This window comes from Oxyura jamaicensis, chromosome 3, assembly GCF_011077185.1.
Source record: "Oxyura jamaicensis isolate SHBP4307 breed ruddy duck chromosome 3, BPBGC_Ojam_1.0, whole genome shotgun sequence".
NCBI lineage: Eukaryota > Metazoa > Chordata > Aves > Anseriformes > Anatidae > Oxyura > Oxyura jamaicensis.
The window spans coordinates 104344288-104362085 of NC_048895.1; the positions used below are offsets into that span (position 1 = coordinate 104344288).

General features: G+C 38.8%; 1 long non-coding RNA gene across 2 annotated transcripts in view; it reads right to left on the minus strand.

Moving 5' to 3' along the window:
* Window positions 1-17798, minus strand: part of LOC118164059 — a 39518-nt gene that overhangs the window by 20729 nt on the left and 991 nt on the right. Inside the window, exon 2 of one of the 2 annotated variants that reach the window (XR_004749319.1) lies at window positions 16644-16744. The exons of the other annotated variant lie outside the window; for it this stretch is intronic. This is a non-coding gene — a long non-coding RNA (uncharacterized LOC118164059). The remainder of the gene's footprint in view (window positions 1-16643; window positions 16745-17798) is intronic. 2 annotated transcript variants of the gene reach the window in all.

The following is a 17798-nucleotide window of genomic DNA, read 5'->3' on the forward strand; positions in this document are numbered from 1 at the left end:
CTTCCCTTCCCTTCCCTTCCCTTCCCTTCCCTTCCCTTCCCTTCCCACTTGACAGAACAAGACAGAAGAGGAATCTATAGCTCTATAAAGAGAACAGTCTAGTCTTCTGACAAAAACTTCAAATTTTCAAATAGAACTGGTATAGAAAGAGAGGAAAATTATGTATAATGTCTTTACCATGTGAGAACCAAAATACCCTGAAACAGAAAAGTATTAAGAGCACGTCGTTTAACAGATAAGCCGTTAATTAAAAAGTGGTGATTCCAGATACTGGCTCCTGCTTGACATGCCCATGGCTGCAGCTGAGCTGGTTGGGGCAGCACTGGGAGGAGGAAGTTTTCCAGCCAGTGCATGGCTCATTTCTGTTGCTTCGCCTTGTGCTGCCCAGATTGAGCCCTGCTGGGCATTATCTACTGGTTCATGATATCCCTTCAGGATGTCACTTTGCTCAGTGTGGCCTTCTGGTTTCCTATGATTCAACATTTGGTTCCTTTATCTCAACATTTTTTGCTTTATTGATCTTGACTGTCCATTTGGCCATCTGTAGGTCCAAATCCCTATTGCCCTTCTTTCCAGGGGTAAGAGTGGCCACCACAAGACTGTGTTCCCCTCTTCTCACTGCTCTGCAGGAAAGCCCTGCTCTGGTCAGCCAGAGATGGATCAGCAGTGAAAGGAGGAAACACACCAACAGGATACCTGCCAGCAATTCATTTTTTCGCTCAAACAATGGTGTTACACCCCATATCATCTTTACCTGTGGAATATGGAAATACCCTTTTTAATCTGGCGGCATGGGTAAGCACAGCTCCTCAAGAGTTATCAAAAGTAGCCAAGATCAGTGAAACTCAAACAGTTGCTTATCTTTAAGAACACAAATTCTCCATCAATATCAATGATACTGTCATGTGTTTCAGTTTGGGTGCATGTAGAAATACCACAGTGGGCCTATAACTCTACTCATGACCCAACTTCCCTTTTCAAGAGAGAAAAAGAGAGTTCATAGAGCTGTATTTACCACCAAAGCAAATTAAATCCAATTCCTCTAGATACACACCGTGACAGCACATTTGAGACTTTGAACCAAAGAAATAGCAAAAAATAAGTTTTCTGAAGTCATAAACCCCAGTCATAGTAATCTGTTTCTAAGCAGGACTGTAACATGTATACACTTTTATCAAGAGTGCAATAAATTGTATGTCTTGAGTAGAGCACAAGGATTAGAACCACTGTGTGTGTTACAGATCATAATACTTGTTTCTTCTTGCAACACAATAAATATTGCATTTCCTAGTCAGGCTAATGTAGGAATATTTGAATACTTAATATAATTATGCCCTACAAATTAATATGGGCAAAATCAGAATACTGTGCTCGGAGTAAAGCATAGGAATACAATATTGTTTTCTTTTCTGTTCATAGCTAAATAAATATACTTAGTAAATAGGCAGCACATGTTAGCATCTTTATGTCTTATAGGCTCTAGTCCAGAGATAAAAAAACTGCTGCAGGGATTAGTTAAGACTTGGTAAGGAACAAGAAGAAAATATCCAAAAAAACAAATGCAATTGTCAAGTAACAAGTTTAAAATAAGCAATTTTTTTTTTTTTAATCTCTTTCTTTTTTTCAAAAATAAACTTTGCCTTTAGACCAATGACCAATTGCCTTATCATCAGCTACCGGGTCTTCTTAATACTTAAGAAAAATGCATGGGAAAAGATTCTACAGGTTTACTCAATAAGCTTTCTGCTTATAACATATTTGTCTGCATGTTTAATTGGTACAATTGCATTATTCCTTCAACAAATCTCATTACAATAGGTGTCAGGCTACTGCTTAGCCATGTGCTATACACAGACACACAAACTAGAAGAATACAGGTACAGAGACTTCACTTGTGTCCATGGAGTTCATCATGTTGTATACCAAGAATACCATCACCTCTGAGGTATTTTTTTTAAAGCTCATATTCCTCCACATGAATCACAAATAAAAGAGACATAAAAAGAGCTTTAAATAAATGAATTTATTAGTTCCATGTTTCCTCTTTCTAAGCATTCAAGTTATCTGCCCAAATGGCTGTTCACTGTGTCACATTCCACCCTCACCATTGTGTTTATCAACAATTTAGGTTACCACAGAAAATCCTTTAAGCATGACCTTGTCTCCGGAGGGCCTAATTCAGTAACACATTTAAGTATGCATGAGCATGCAGCCTTGTTCTGTGAAATACCATCAATTTATTTGATAACTACCACACACCTAATACAATCATCTTGCTGAAATGGGACCATAGGACCTTTTGTGCTCCAAGTAACATTTACAAGCCAAGTGAAAGTAGAGTTATATAAAAGAATACACTGTCATGAAAGACACAATTTGCTTTTGTGGGAAAGCGCACAGTAAGGAAGCCACGTATTTAGGGATGGCTGACTGTAATGTTGTTATATTATAGACTTGGAAAGAAATGATCCAGTGTCACTTTCAGTTATTGTTGTTAGTAAGGACATGGAAAACCAGAAGACTTCCATGAAAAAGCAAATCCAAGCACAACCTAACGTAGGTATTCCATAAGATTGATTATTTTCAGGAGTTTATATTCAAATGACAAGAGAAAGAAAGATAAAGCAAAATCAGACAAGCTCATGGATTCCAGTTATATTTTATCCATTTAAATCCATCTTGCAAGTATCCAAGAAACAAAGAAGTTGAAGCATAATTGTTCTTGTGATCATACAGGGAAGAAAATAATCTCACGTCCATGAATATAGAATTTTCTTCATTTCTTGCCATCAGCCAGAGGCACACAAGAGTGGCCCAGGCAAAAGACTGAAGTGCAGATCTCAGGTAAATAAAAATCTAAAATACATAATAATAATAATAAAATTACAAAACACTTCCTGGCAGACTAGAGTACATAGACAATGATGAAGATGAGAGATCCAGCACTTTTAGTGCTGCAGAGTTCAGATTTCTTTTTTACAAGGACAATATTAAGATCAGTGTGCTATAATTTCCTGACAAAGATTAATGATTATGTTCTGGTCCTGCTAACAAGAATGATAATGCTCTTTGGGCATTTTTAATTTTAAATGCAATTTATTCCTTATGTAGGTTTTAGTCCATACATAAGCAGGTCACTCAGGCTCTATAATGATGTTAACTTTCTCAGTGTGTGATATTTTTAAACGGAAGTAAATTTTAGTAGCCTTCCTGGGATATACTTCTTCTGGAATACAGTGAAAAAAAATCAAACAAAGAAATTGTCATCTAGTATTTCTTTTATGATGAATGCAATTATATAAAACAAGTAATTAAAGGCTAGCATGAGTAGACATTTATTGTCTGTGTGCCTTTATGGTAAGCGGTACGGACCAGTCCTCTGTCAAATGCCACTTAACCTTTTTTATGAATCATCTGTCAGTTGGTAAAAACAGTTGCCTTAGAAAATGTGTATTGATAGCAAGTCAGTTGCAAAAGATGAATAAAGGCAGGGTGAAAATGTAGGAACCTTCACAGTGGGGAAACTGTAGTCCTTTCTAGCAAAACACCCTTTATGCTCTACCTTGCAAATTAGGACAAAAAAAGTGAAGCTCAGTGATAGCGGAGAAAAAAATCAACAGAAATTCTTAGTACAATACAGTGACAAGTGTAATTAATAGGACTATGTTATGTATGAAAGAAGGAGAAAGAACTAGGATTAGAAAGATGAGTACAAGAATGTGCAGTACAATTCTGGTGTCCTTGCTCTTTTCTATATGAAATTATGGGAACTTTCTCACTGTTAAATTTGACAAAAAAATAAATAATAATCAAAACAACACCAATAAAAATAAAAATTAAACAACTACCAGAACTTTTGTACAAGTGCAACTGGTTTGAAGTACAAAGTATGTCTGTATCTTTTCCTTGGCCTTGCATTCTAGGATCAAAAAGGATCCTAAAAGCTGAAGATTTATAAGAGAGCCAAAAAGGCAATCATGGGTAATTTGGGACAACAGTAGTGGCTCATTATATCAAAGTAGTTCTTGCTGATGCCACTACCTCTACAGCGTTCTGGCACTTTTCTTTAGACCATATTTAGGATTTCCTGGATCAAATATCCAAATATACATGTGTTTTGAAGCTGTCTGAAGGAGAATTTTGAAGCTGATGCCCCCAGAATGAGCTAGAGAATATCTCACATGCAACTGGAGCAGATCTCCCATATTAATTTCTCCATAAGTAATCACACACCACTACACACACCACTACCATTCTGTGAACCTATGTAGCCAGTGGGGCTGATCAGGATGCTATCTTCAAAATGGCATATCACTCTCCACCAATCTAACCCACACAGACAGAATGTTTCAAGGACTAAGCAACTTGTCTTGTGCTGTCACTTAAAGATGTCCACTTAATTTATCAAAATGAAGGCTGAAAGAAGGCTGAAGATGGGTTGAAAATAATATTTTACTTTTCCTGAAGCTAAGTACTAAAATCTCATTGAATCTATAAGAAAAATAATCATCATCGTCATCATCATAAATGTTGAAACAATTTATTCCGTTGCGATTTACCTCAAGTATCATTAGCCATCTGATACTGAGATCATATAAGGGTAGTCTAGAAAAAGTTGGCACATGAGATGAAGTATTCTCTGCACCTTTTGCGTTTGAGTGCTGCTCTGACTGGAGTTCCCTTTGGTCACTAAATGTAGACAGTTTGAGTTTACCCGTATCTTTAACTACATGCTAAATGTATTCCAGAGGGTGTACTTATGAGTCTTGCTTTATTGGGACCTGTAGATTCTTAATGGCTTGTGACAGTCAGGAAGTCAGACTACAAGATCTTGACAACTTTCAGGCTCTATGAATGGACAGAAGCCATGACATTGGCTCTATTTACAAGTGGCCCACATGAAAGATTGTGCATGTGATTCCAGGGATAGAGAAAGAAGTAAGGCTAACAGAATTTTTCTGCAAGAATGGAGAATTTGGACCTATGACTCCTGCTGATCTAGACAAAAGAATCAGCATAATTAGTTGCTTTTATGTTAGCAGCACCTAAATCCCCTTGAGACTCTTACCCTGTTCCTACATTTTATTTGCTTTATTTCAAAGATGAGTTAAATATGCTTCAAAACCACCTCTCATCCCAGTGAAAGATTTTATTATTGAAAAGCTCTTTTTTATTTTATTTTATTTTATTTTATTTATTTTATTTTATTTTATTAAGTTTCATTTTATTAAATTTTATTTTATTTTTAGTAATAAAGAAGAACAGTTTCAGGTGAAGTTGAAGCTTTCTGAGTAACTCACATGTCTTTAATGCAGGGTGTAACAAGGCCTTCAGTACCAACTCTCCAAGTACACTCCCTGCTGTGGCATTCTCACTGCCTCAAAATAACTCAGTGTGCAGTGCAGAGATACTAGTCTTTAATTAGAGACCAGAACAGTTTCAACATATGGGTCCAGATTCTATTCAAAGCTACTGTACTACAAGGGCACAATCCACCTTTTGTTGAGTTCAGCAGAAACATAACCTCCTGCCTTCAGTCAGGATATAATACATCCCTCCCTGAAATCAGTGTAAGTCACAATGGGGTGAATAATCAAGACTCTGCACTATTAGCTAAAGTAGCTGTTTACTGAAGTTTGTGAAAAAACTTCCCTTCACTCCTTAATAACCAGACTGCCAAAGTCTGGAGCCAGGCCCAGTGGCTCCCATTCTGTCCCTATGAGTTTATCTGAAAAACACTGTGGGCAGTTAAAAATAAATAAAATAAAATAAAATAAAATAAAATAAAATAAAATAAAATAAAATAAAATAAAATAAAATAAAATAAAATAAAATAAAATAAAAAGTAGAGAGAGAGAGAGAGAGATAGATATGAAACAATACTGCATTTTTTGTATATGTGCAAACACTCTAAATAAAGCTCATTTACAATTAAAAAAAAAAATCTGCATAACATTAGAACTAAGTGGTATGATGTGAGCTTACAATACTGTTTGACTTTGGCTGTAGCAAGACCAAGGGTGGACTGGCTGAGAAGAGCATCCTCTCACCGGTGGAGGATGCATCTAATGTTGAGGTAACATGTTTAGATGTGTAGCTCCCCAGTTCCTCCCACCATCCCTATCTCTTCTCCCCAGCTTCCCATTCCAAGTTAAAGGCTTTAAGGCAATGAAAACCAAATTGCCTTTGTTTTGGGTTTCTGTCAGAAATCTAAGTTGCTGGGTGGTTGTTCTATTTTGGGTCTGGCAGTCCCATCAGTTGCCCTTGGCCAGGGCACAGCAAGCAGACCCACAGTCTGATACGCTGGAAGGTCTGGAGGTCAAATGCCACACAGTCACCCTCTGTCCAGCAGTTTTAGTTTAGGCAATTGGAAATGTAGCACATGGCAGGGTTTTATTTGAAAAAGAAAGAGCTGGTAAAGTCACTAAAAAACGATTTTTGCATTTGTTTTCATTTTGACAGGTAAAGGTAAAGCAGCTTAAGGCTTTGAAAATTCCTGACATTCTTCACAGGGCAACTGTGAAGACATTAAAATACCCTTTAAATGGGGATGATAGCAGTAAATTAAGCTGTTTTCTTTGCTAGCACTGTCTGTTTTAAGAGAGCTATCTGGAAAAGAGCTAGTTCCTTGAGAACGATAAGTACTCATTCAGATTAACAGTGCATTTTAGGGTGTTGTTATTAAATAGCAGGAAATAAAGTGTGTTGCAGTTTGAATGAGGAGAAAAAGCTTTTATCCTAAGCAACGAATGCAGAATCCAAACCTATCAGGAATGGCACAACTCATGGTTAACGTATTTCACAGAGGAAAGGATTTGATGGATTACTTCATTGTTCATATTTCTACTAACAAATACTGGTTTTGCCTTCCAGACATCCTACCAAAATTTGGTAAGCTATATACAGCCACAGTGTATGATCTGTTTCATGAAACAAAAGAAACTTAAACAGACAATTGTGTATAGCAGGTTTTCATGATGAAATGCAACCTTCACAAACTGACCTAAATGCAGTCTAGCCTTTGGATACTCAAAGCATGTCCGTCTGTGTCCCCTCCCCCCCCCCTCCCTTTTTTTTCCTTGAAGAAACCTTTCAGAGAATGTTCTCCTTAAAAGTAAATAAATTAATAAATAAAATACTTCTGAACACCCATCTACACTGCAGAAATTCAGTTCTACATGGATAAAAATTTATCTATGTGACAGATGAGTCTGTGATGCTCATTGTGCTTTCACAAGACAAAATCCTTCACCTGAGCAGGAGAAAAGAGCCTTTCCCTCTGATGAAAAGTTAAGATTAGAAAACAACTACCACATGAGAGAATAAACTAAGAGCAGCCTACAGTAAAACAAGTAAAAACACAAACTGTTATAGCAACTTTGCAAGAGGGATTTTGTTAATATCTTAAGAGATATCAGCTTGAAATTATTCACTGTATATGGTTCCCATCTGTCTTTTGACAACCCACATCAGATTCTTTGCAAAGAGTTTATAAAAGCCTGTCTTAAAAATAAAAAATAATAAATATATATATATACATTTTAGTTTTGTTACTATAAGAGCTACCATGCAATTAAAAAAGTCCATCCTTCTGAAAAACCTTGAAAGGTAAAAAGACAGAAGATTTTCCTTGCTGGTGATGATCATCCAGTGTGATACCACTCAAAGTATCTGAAATGAGAGCCTGCATTTTTCAGCTGTGTTTGTATCTGTTCTAATACTTATCTGTTCCCTTGTGGTGAAAACACAAAATGTACACTAATATGTAATGTCACCCTTTAGCCACAACAGCCATGATTCATGCTCAAGTAAAGCATTTTCTTTTGTAAAAGAGACAGCATTCATTTTTATACCCAGATTTGGTATTGCAGTTGAACATCAACAGGCTTAAGCATCAATTTATCAACCTTTCTTATCCAGAACGCACTGCAGGCAATGCTGTGCAACCATCTGCACTGTGATCCCTCACTGCTGCATCACTTTGCACAGGATGCTTACATCATTTCTGTACTTGGGGCACCTAGCCTCCATTTGCTACTTGGAGCACGTTCAACTATGCAGTAGCTTGATGACGTGAAGACTGGGGTTTGATCAGATGGAGACTTAGACTGAAAAATCCACCCTTGTACTGAATGGTGACTTCCCATGGGTTACCCTGAAGGGAGCTTCTGCTTAATTGTGTGTATGTATATATATATATATATAAAATTTGCTCAGAAAGGGCAAACTCCTACTATTTCATTATAGAGCACATGGAAACAAAGTGCAAGGTACACCAGGACAGCCGCCACAGCAGATGCCTTTATTAGTGAAGGCATCAATGGACAAGAAGCTGTCCTAAAATGATCACTTTAACTGTCAGAGGTAACTTCTGGGATACCATGTGGCCAACACCAATTTACCAACTTCCATGAGTTTTTTGGTGTGATGCCTTGTGCCACTATTACTTGTTATTGTCTATCTGACAGTTAGACCAGGTGGGCATGTGGTAAGAATGGAACAAAATCTAGCACAGGCTAGTGTTTCCCAGGTTTCTGTGTTACAATGAGTTAAAGAATTTGCACTCCAAGCTCATATGCTTCCTGTTGTTGGAAGTTTTCTGTATTAGAGTTCAAAATTTAATGAATATAAGCAGTGAAGCAATTTAACTGGAACAGGATGTATTTGGTTTGGTAATGTGAGAAATTCTCTACACACTGCAGAATGCTACTAGATCTTTAACCTAATGGAAGCCTTTTTTGTCATTATAGTGAAATAATGGAAATTTTAGGAACATATCATTTGCTTTCAAAGCACCCTTCAAGTTGTTATAAGTTTCTCTCAGATGAAGCTTTTATGGTTCACTCATCATTGGTTTGTTCCTGCTGTGAGTGTTTACCATTCCTATAACTGAACTGCCATGCATGCCTGCATACATCTATATATATATGCGCATACAACACATCTGCCTCCTCAGATTTTATTAATGCAGCTGTGTGCGAGTGCATAAAAAAGGATGTTATGCACAGTGTTTAGGTGTGCTGCAACTGTACTGGCTAATGAAGAAAGCAACATATGGTGTGTTAATTATCTCATATTGGAGCAGAGAGGAGCAAGCAAGGCCGAAACATGTTCAAGTTCACAGTACTGTATTGGTTCTGGTATCCCAAAGTACACAGCTTCTTAGCTGGGAATCATGGATAACCTGGAAATGGAAAGTATGCTGCAGCAGTCCTTATCTGGAGGCAGCACACGCATGCAACACTTCAGTGTAATTACACATGGATCTTATCTCCTATTTAATTTTTAATCGACAAAGACATTTCTGGTCATTACCTTGAGGTGCAAAAGCAGATGTGCATAGATTAAAAATACCATTAAAGCTTAACAAAATAGCAGGGTGACAGGGTGTCTTTTCTCAGTACCTAACAGCTTAGTCCACATCCTTCTCCAAACTGTTTTTATCTTTACTTTCACTACCAATCTTCTCATCAAGCCCAGAGAGAAGCAGATCAGTACTAATGACACCATAACCTCTAGTATCTCCCCAATTATCTTTCAGTTCTTATTGGAATCACATATAGAGAATAGCACTATATAACTAAATCCCCTGTGACAGCCTGAGAGAAGCTCTTCAGCATCCAAAGGAGAAGGTAAATCTAACAGCATCCAATTCAAAAGCTTTCTACTTCTAATTCAGACATACTGAGTGGGGATGAATCAACGGCAAAAACAATTTGTTCAGCATGTTGGGACACTGCCTGTGTATGCCACTTGCTGTAACTAAAGAGTGTAACGTCTCTCGCTTCCAGGACTAAAACCCTATGACCAATTATTGAAACAAGTGTTCTGCATTGGCATTTCAAATAGCGGATGTGCTTTTTGTAATTGCTTTGCCTATTCAGAGGAATGCTGTCATCACTTAGGCCCACTGGTGCATAAATTTACAAACATCATGCAAATGCACTATTTGTAATAAAACTGACTAATGAACTTTAAAGGCCAATTATTTGTACGTCTGCTGGCTCCGAGTAATCATGCATCATTCAGATTTACACTTACATGCCTGCTGTAGTTCAATTTTAATCACTTGTTAATCTATGGTTCATGATAAATATCATGAGTAAAGCTAGATGGAAATTGGGTTTCTCAGACTGTAAAGGTCTGATACTCTGAAGATTATACAATTAGGATAGAAAGCAAAATAGATCTTTGAAGCTCTTTCAAGAAATATACCTCAATCAAAATGAGAGGCAGACCCCAGAATCCAAGTGTCAAGGGATAATCATGATTTGAGCCCCTGCAGAACTGCACACTGTGTCTTCAGGGAGTTCTGTGCCCAGTCCCCTGGGCAAACTGGGAGGCTGCCTGAAGAGCTCTTCCTTTAGCGGACCCACACCTGATCTACAGAAGGATGCAGACAGTTTTATTGTTTTTGCTAGAAGACTGATGATAGACTGGTCAGAGGATTTTTAACAAACTCACTGGGTGTTTGGTTTTTATAAACATTTTTTCCAAGTTTTTGAATTTGGTGTCTTTTTATTTAACCAATTGTTTTCCTAGAAAGAGCATGCAGACAGGTAGATTGACACCCTTTTGGCTCACTTGCAAATTTGGGTATTCTTTTTCAGCATCAGCTTTTCCAGCTTGTCTTTTTCTTTTCTCAGCCAAACTATAGGTTATCCTATTTGTTGTGATAACAAAGGGCTACATGATAATTAAATACATAAAACAATTACCAACAGGAGCTAAAGGCTGTCTGCTGGCCAGAAAAGGATGGCTCATATTCAAAGCAAGTTCCCTGCTTTCACGGGCCTCAGACTGCGGGAAATCTGCTGGCCAGACTGGAATTACTGTCAATGATTTACACCAGCAGCAGAACAGAGTGAAACCCCCAGGGGCTACTCATGACTCTGTCACTGACCTTGAATTAGTCTCTTGACTTCTCCACGCTTCATCTTACCTATTGCAATGCTTAACTGCCTAGAGCAAAGATTTAGAAGTTTAATTAAGCTTTGCAAAACTATTTAAGTCCCTGAATATAAGTCTCTTGTTTGTTTTAGTTTTCTGATACTCTTTGCACCAAAAATAACAATTACAAGATGTAAACAAGCACCTAGAAGAAAGTTGCTGTGCTGCTTCCCTCACTCAGTATTCAGCATCCCTCTGCCAAAGACCAGAGTGCAATCCCGCTCCTGGTGAGGATGCCATTCCTGCCATGACTGAGGTGATGGTGAGAGTTTGTCACCTAGCTGATGTTATGTGTAGTGACATCGAAGCCCCCAGGAAATTCTTCAGGAGAACAGTTTGTTAATGTCACCGCTAAAATCTCTCATTAGAAAAATCACTGCTAAGAGTAAATGCCTTCTTTCTTTATAGCCCTCTTTCTGTCTCCTTGGAGCCTAGTATTTCCACTGGGAGCCAGGGAAGCACAAGAATCTGACATATTGTCATAATAAAAAGAATTAAAAGAACCAGCAGTTGCTAGCTCTGGCAAGTGTTAAGTCTTTCTGTATTTTTTTCTCTCTTACCTAGTAAAGAAAATGTTAAAATTTCACCTCAGGAAAGAGAGGAAGTTAGGAAAGGGCAGGTGGAAAGATATGGGAATAAATGTCACAGGTTCATTAGGAAGCAATAGTGGGAGAATAAGCTAGAAAAAAAAATCAGGTGAAAAAGCGATTGAGCCTTTTCAGAAAGCCCCAGGCAAGTGGAAAAAACCCTGCCTCAGTAACACACAGAAGATCAAGGGACACTTCATTAAATCAGTTTTTATGTGATTCAGTGTGAATCAAACTATTCCAGTCCTTACACAGACAACTGCTTGGTGCAACCTCACCTCAGGGAGGTGAGGATGAAGGAACATCACATGGACACAGTTGGTCTGGCTAGAGAAGCCATATTGGGTCCCCTAAATTCAGTGACTCTTTCCAAGCTGATCCCAACACACTGATCAACATGTCTCTTTTCTCAAAATTCACTCATATCCTATTTTATTCAGTACCAACACAAAGCAACTCAAGGAGACTGAGTGACACTTCAAATTAAAATACCAGCAGTTCCTTGACTGCCGACAGCCCTGTATTTCCTTACATTTAATCACAGCATAACTGTCTTACAGTATGCTGCTTATAACTTCACCATCCTGAGAAAATGCTGATAGAGTTGGCCTCAGGCTAGAGAGGGGTTCGAGCAAGTAAGAATTGAAACTTTTGAGAGCTTTATTCAGCTGTGACCTGATTTTCTATTGATCCCACCAGGTCACAATTTTCATGTCTCTCTGGGCATAGATTTGATTTTGAAATGGTAACACAGTTCCAGTTACTGCAGGAAGGGTCTCTGAAGACTGCTGGCATCTCTAAATCTCCCTGGAATGGTTAAGTATCACTGCACAAATGCTATCAAGATCTGTCATCCAAACACTGCATAGGAGTTGTAGCAACAAAGTCCAAAATAAAACACAATCCATAAACCAACTTCATAAACCCCTTCACCAAAGGGACAGGTGGCTTCCTTCTCCACCAAATCTCACTGTTTCTAGTAGTTCCTTCCTACTTTTTCTAGGCACAGTTTTATTAAGAGAAATGTTAGCTCACATCTAACAGCTCCCTTCCCTCAGATCTTTTCCCCATGATCTTTCAGCTTTTGCCAGATGAGCAGCAGATTCTTACAGTCATCTGACATCCTTGTGGTTGTGTGTTAATCTGCTCAGACTTGCTCTACACCTACATTGAAAGGGACATCAGAGGAGGCTTGTTGATGCTGAAAACAAAGCAAACTCTTCCATTATGGGTCCTACACGTGGTTAACTGATGATGCCTTGCTCTAGCAAGCTGTCCCTGTGTTCATGATTGCGTGGAGGCAGCTCTGGCTTGACATACCAGAAGGTTTGCCTTCCAGAAAGCACCCAAAAGGATATCTAGTCACTACAGATATGTTTTATAAGACCCCAAACAACCTTTTAAACATGAGAAATTCATCTGCCCAAGGCAAAAGAAATTACTCAAAAATGCTAAGTGCCCTCTCCCCTTACCTTGGAGGTAGGAGAACTCCTCTCCAGTCTTTACACTATCCAACAATAATTTCCAGTAGTTTCCAAAGCTTCAATAAACTACCTCATGCCTTCCCGATCCGTGGGAAACAGATGTCTCTGTCACCTCTGCAGTGCAGACATTGCTTCCCTGCTCTTCTCAGGAATCTCTTCTTGTGCTGCAGGCAGGTACATTCCTGATCAGTGTAGGTTTCTCGCTACTCAGTGTTCAGATACTTTTGGTTACCCAGTCTGTCTTGGAGAGGTCTCACCGGGCCAGAATAAACACTCAGGCCACAGCAAGAAGGAAGCTTTCCTGCCTGCTGCCTGGCTGACAGATAGGAATGAATGTAAGCAGGCAAATAAACATGATGCTATCCATCTGTGTACTGCAATTACAGTTTAATTTACTAAGGAAATAAGCTGAGGGAAAAGCAAATCCTAATGTCTTGGAACTGAGCACCTCACACAACAGCTCAGTTCCATGGTCACTCCGCTGGGAGCACAGTGGCACACGGATGAACCAAGCTGCAAAACTTGCTTGCAGAGGGGCACTTTTATTTCTCAGTCTATTTTTGGTGCCTTGTCCAAAGGCATGAATTAGAGAAGCAGCTTCCACTTTGAAGGTAGAAGCTGTTTCAGTAGGAAGGAAACAATATTAATAATCCTTCCAGCTCTTAAGGTGAAGTTTTAGAGTGCCCCATCCTTCAGCTCCATGGAATCTCCATTCTGGGGCAATAAACCACATAATCCCTGCCCTAAAGAATTAACACAAACAAAACAAACCTCCAGAGGAAAGGACCAGAAAATGGCCAAGTAAATCATTTGTATGACTAGTGTATACTATGCTCTGATAAAGAACACCATTTCATTACTGTTATTATTGGGCTCAGCTCTACAAAAACTGAATCATCAATTATTTTTTATTCAGATTCTCACACTTCAAGTGTTTGCAGTGGCTATACAGTCTTTATGACCCAAGCTCTCTTTGTTACATCTTTGGAGCCCAATTCTCATCCCTTACACAATGTTCAATTTACCACCAGGGATCCATTATGGCTTGGGGTAATCCTTCTCCCAACATACAGCTATACCACAGCTTCCCAGTAGCAATAACAAGCCAAGACAGCACATGCTTTACTTCTCCTAGCCACTGTCTGTGTAACTCATAAACAACAGTAGCAGTAGTATTTCCTCACTTTTATGAAAAAACATCCTTTTCCTCAGTGCTATCAACATAAATTTGTCACTAGCATGACAAAAACAGCTACATTTTACAGAAATGAGAATGATGCCTATGATGATGTTTTTCTTCTTCTTCTTTTTTTTTTTTTTTTTTTTTTTTAACCTCAGGAAACAGTTCTTAAGTATTTTTTGGCATTCAGAAACAATATACAGACATGAATGAACATAAGCGATTTATGCTTGCTTCTTATTAAAATAGCCATTTTCCATTGCCCTGGGAGGAAAGTTAGTTTGCTCAGTGGTTTTCTTTTAAAGGTGCACTTAATTTTTTTAATGAAAGCATACTGCTTTAATTAATCTGCACATAATCTGCACATACACACACACACACACAAAAATAAATGGTATTGTTCTTGTGAAAGTTCCATAATGCACATCAGTTTACCAAAGTTGTGAACAGCTCTCCCCTTTTGCAGCTGTTAACATCATTTAACACCATTGTCTTACACTTGGACATGGGGGTAACTAAAAATATGTTTAAAATTTTGTATTACCTTTCCCTTTAAAAAAGTATAACAGAGAACTACAGCAACATACATTCTGATAGAAATCTTTGTAAAACAGTCATTGTCCTCTTAAATAGCAGCTTTCCAGTTTATTTCTCGCACGAGTATTTACATGATCAATTTATGCCAGGCTTTCAGTGAAAAGTGAGGCACTTGGGTGTAAAACAAGCTACAGATTCCAGAAGTACTTCTCCCAGCCTTGCGTACAGGTCAGAGCATATTGAGAAGGTACTTGCTGGAGTGAGCACTGGTGCTCTGCCCAGATTTACTGCTTTAGATTTAATTGTGTCTAGGTGGAAGAGCAGAATAAGGAAAGAGCCCATGTGATTTTTCTAAAACATGAAGTCTCAAAAATTGCTTCTGTTCATTTAGGAAGACTGGTAGAAGGATGTTTCTCCTCTGCAGCCTCTGTGGGATACATTGGGAGCATATCAGTAGAACAGAGTAGAAAAACAACTCCCTACCCATCCCAAACTTTTAAAGTGTTATTGAAAAAAAAAAGAAAAAAATATATACTTAACCAAAACCAGGTCTGAACAATTTTTCCTCAAAGGAGGAGTTCCCAGATTGACAAATGTTCCAATAAGTAAAGTGTTTGCTGAAACACAGGAACACCACTTCAGATTTCCTTTGGAGTCAGAAATCTTGTTTTTACTTATCTCAGGAAATGTTCTACACACTAGTCATTCAATTTTGGACTCTCAATTCCTAAAATTTCAACCAGAAAGTATATCCTGAAACTGGGACACATCTCCTGATGACTCTCATCACCCTTGCTATGTTCTTGAGAAGAGCTTGAATGTCAGTGAATGATTTATTAAGAAAATTGGTTTTAAAAAGTTCGCAAATTTGCTGATCCCATCATACACACTCAAATATGAATGAATAAGCCTGTTCAAGATCATCAAAGTTCAGGAAAACCTCTTTTTCCACACAGGGACATTCCAATGCAAAACAGTAGCTCTCCCGGCTGGCAGGATGACTCTAGGTCCTCCCTGCCAGTCAAGCAATTCCTGGCCTCTGCAGCTTCCTGCCCAAGCCCTAAGCCTCTGCTTTTCCCCCCTGTTTCAACATCTCTTGTCAGAAGAGCACATTCCCTTTACCTCTGCAGCTGGGCCAGATCTGTTCTTTGATAGTTTCCTAGGACAAGTCCTCTGGACTTTATGAGGCATGCAGCTCCATGCTGTGGGTTTTGGATAGAGTGCTGCTTCTTGTTGTAATACAGAGCAGCTCCAAAACTTGGAGCTGGACTTGTTGTATACAGAGAACTCATTATATATATACCTTCAAAAGAAGTGTAAAGTGTAAAGTCAGGAATGTCTACCTTGCTGATCACTTTTCCTTGGTCTGAGCTGCTCCATGGAGACAGCCAGGGAGCTCCTAGTACATCTGCCCATGTTTCAGGTAAACAGGGAGCATGATGCCAAATATTCAGGCTGAGGGAGCAGGACGGAGCTCATGACCTCAGCCATTCTGTATTAACCACAACCATGCAGGTTGGAGCTGCTCCGCATCTGCTTTGCTCACAGGGCAAGGTGGCAGCTCTTTTCTGCCTGGGGTGGGCTATGGCCAATACCCCATCTCACCTCTGTGCTCACTTCCTGCAGAAGATTCTGGTTAAAAGCAGTTGCACAACATTATAGCTGGACTATTTACAGTGTTAGAAGGGAAAAAAAAAAGAGGTCAGCTTATTGATTTTCACATGATTCTGACCATTTAGGAGAAGGAATGGTAGGTTTATTTCTCTCCCTTCCTTTTAAGGTTCAGTCTTTAAATTACTGTTCTAGTGAGTTTGTTTTGGTTTGCTCCTCAAGGTGAGACACCACAGTAAATTTCCACTTTAAAAGGCTTATAGTACATGAAGTTCAGTAGTGTACTGTACAGACCTTTGCTGAGCATAGACAGCTCACAGCAATAAACTCATTGGCTTTGGCAATTTATGCATCTTTGTAGGAGAACTACAAATTACCAGGGTCTAGAAAAGTCACTGGATTAAAAAAAAAAAAAAAAAAAAAAAAAAAAAGACAACTGAGAACATTGAATGCTAACAAAATACATGTAACCTGAAGTATTACAAAGGTAGAATGTAAATGAAATATTATTTTATGAAATATATGAAATATATTGATTATGAAATCTATGAAATTATGAAATTTATGAAATATTATTTTTCTCTGTATAATCAATTAATCAATTGTATAAGAGCAGATATTGCAGTTAACATCGAGTGAGATGAAACACTACTCACAGTTCTCATTCATGGCCATTTTCCAATGGCCATTCCACTCCAGTCTCAATGTTCACTTTTTGCTGATATCAGAGATGGCTTTGTTCTGGCTTTTGTGAGTAGTTAAGATGTACCTGGGGCAGCATCAGCTTCTATTAACTGAAGTTGCCTCCTCTCTAGCAGGCTTTGCAGTAGTGACTGTGCCAGGAAGGAAAGCCCCATAGGCTGCACAGTTAGTATCATGTCCTTGGTATATCCTGCTTAATTTTGTAAAATGGTTAACTAGCAAGCATAGGCATACCAAGAGCAGATGATGATACTGGTGTAGTATCATCACAAAGCCATGAGGGATGCAAGGCTAAATGAGAAATAGAAGCCCAGGGAGAAAACTGGGAGGCTTAAAAAGATTGAGTAGAAAGATGCAAGCAGTTTTTCAAGTTGCACAGCTCCCATAGGGCAAAGGAAGTTGCAAGATATAAGCCTATGCTTCTACCTAGCTGCAGCTGATTCCTGTTTCAGAGCAAGGAAAATCAGAAATATTCCCATCAACCCTTCCAGCACACAACAACCTCCCCCCATCTTTCCCCCCCACCCCTAGAGAAAGAAGGAACAAAGGAAAGAAAGAAGGGAAAAGATGGGAAAAGTAAGGAAGGAAGGAAGGAGGGAAGGAAGGAGGGAAGGAAGGAGGGAAGGAAGGAGGGAAGGAAGGAGGGAAGGAGGGGAGGAAGGAGGGGAGGAAGGAGGGGAGGAAGGAGGGAAGGAAGGAGGGAAGGAAGGAAGGAAGGAAGGAAGGAAGGAAGGAAGGAAGGAAGGA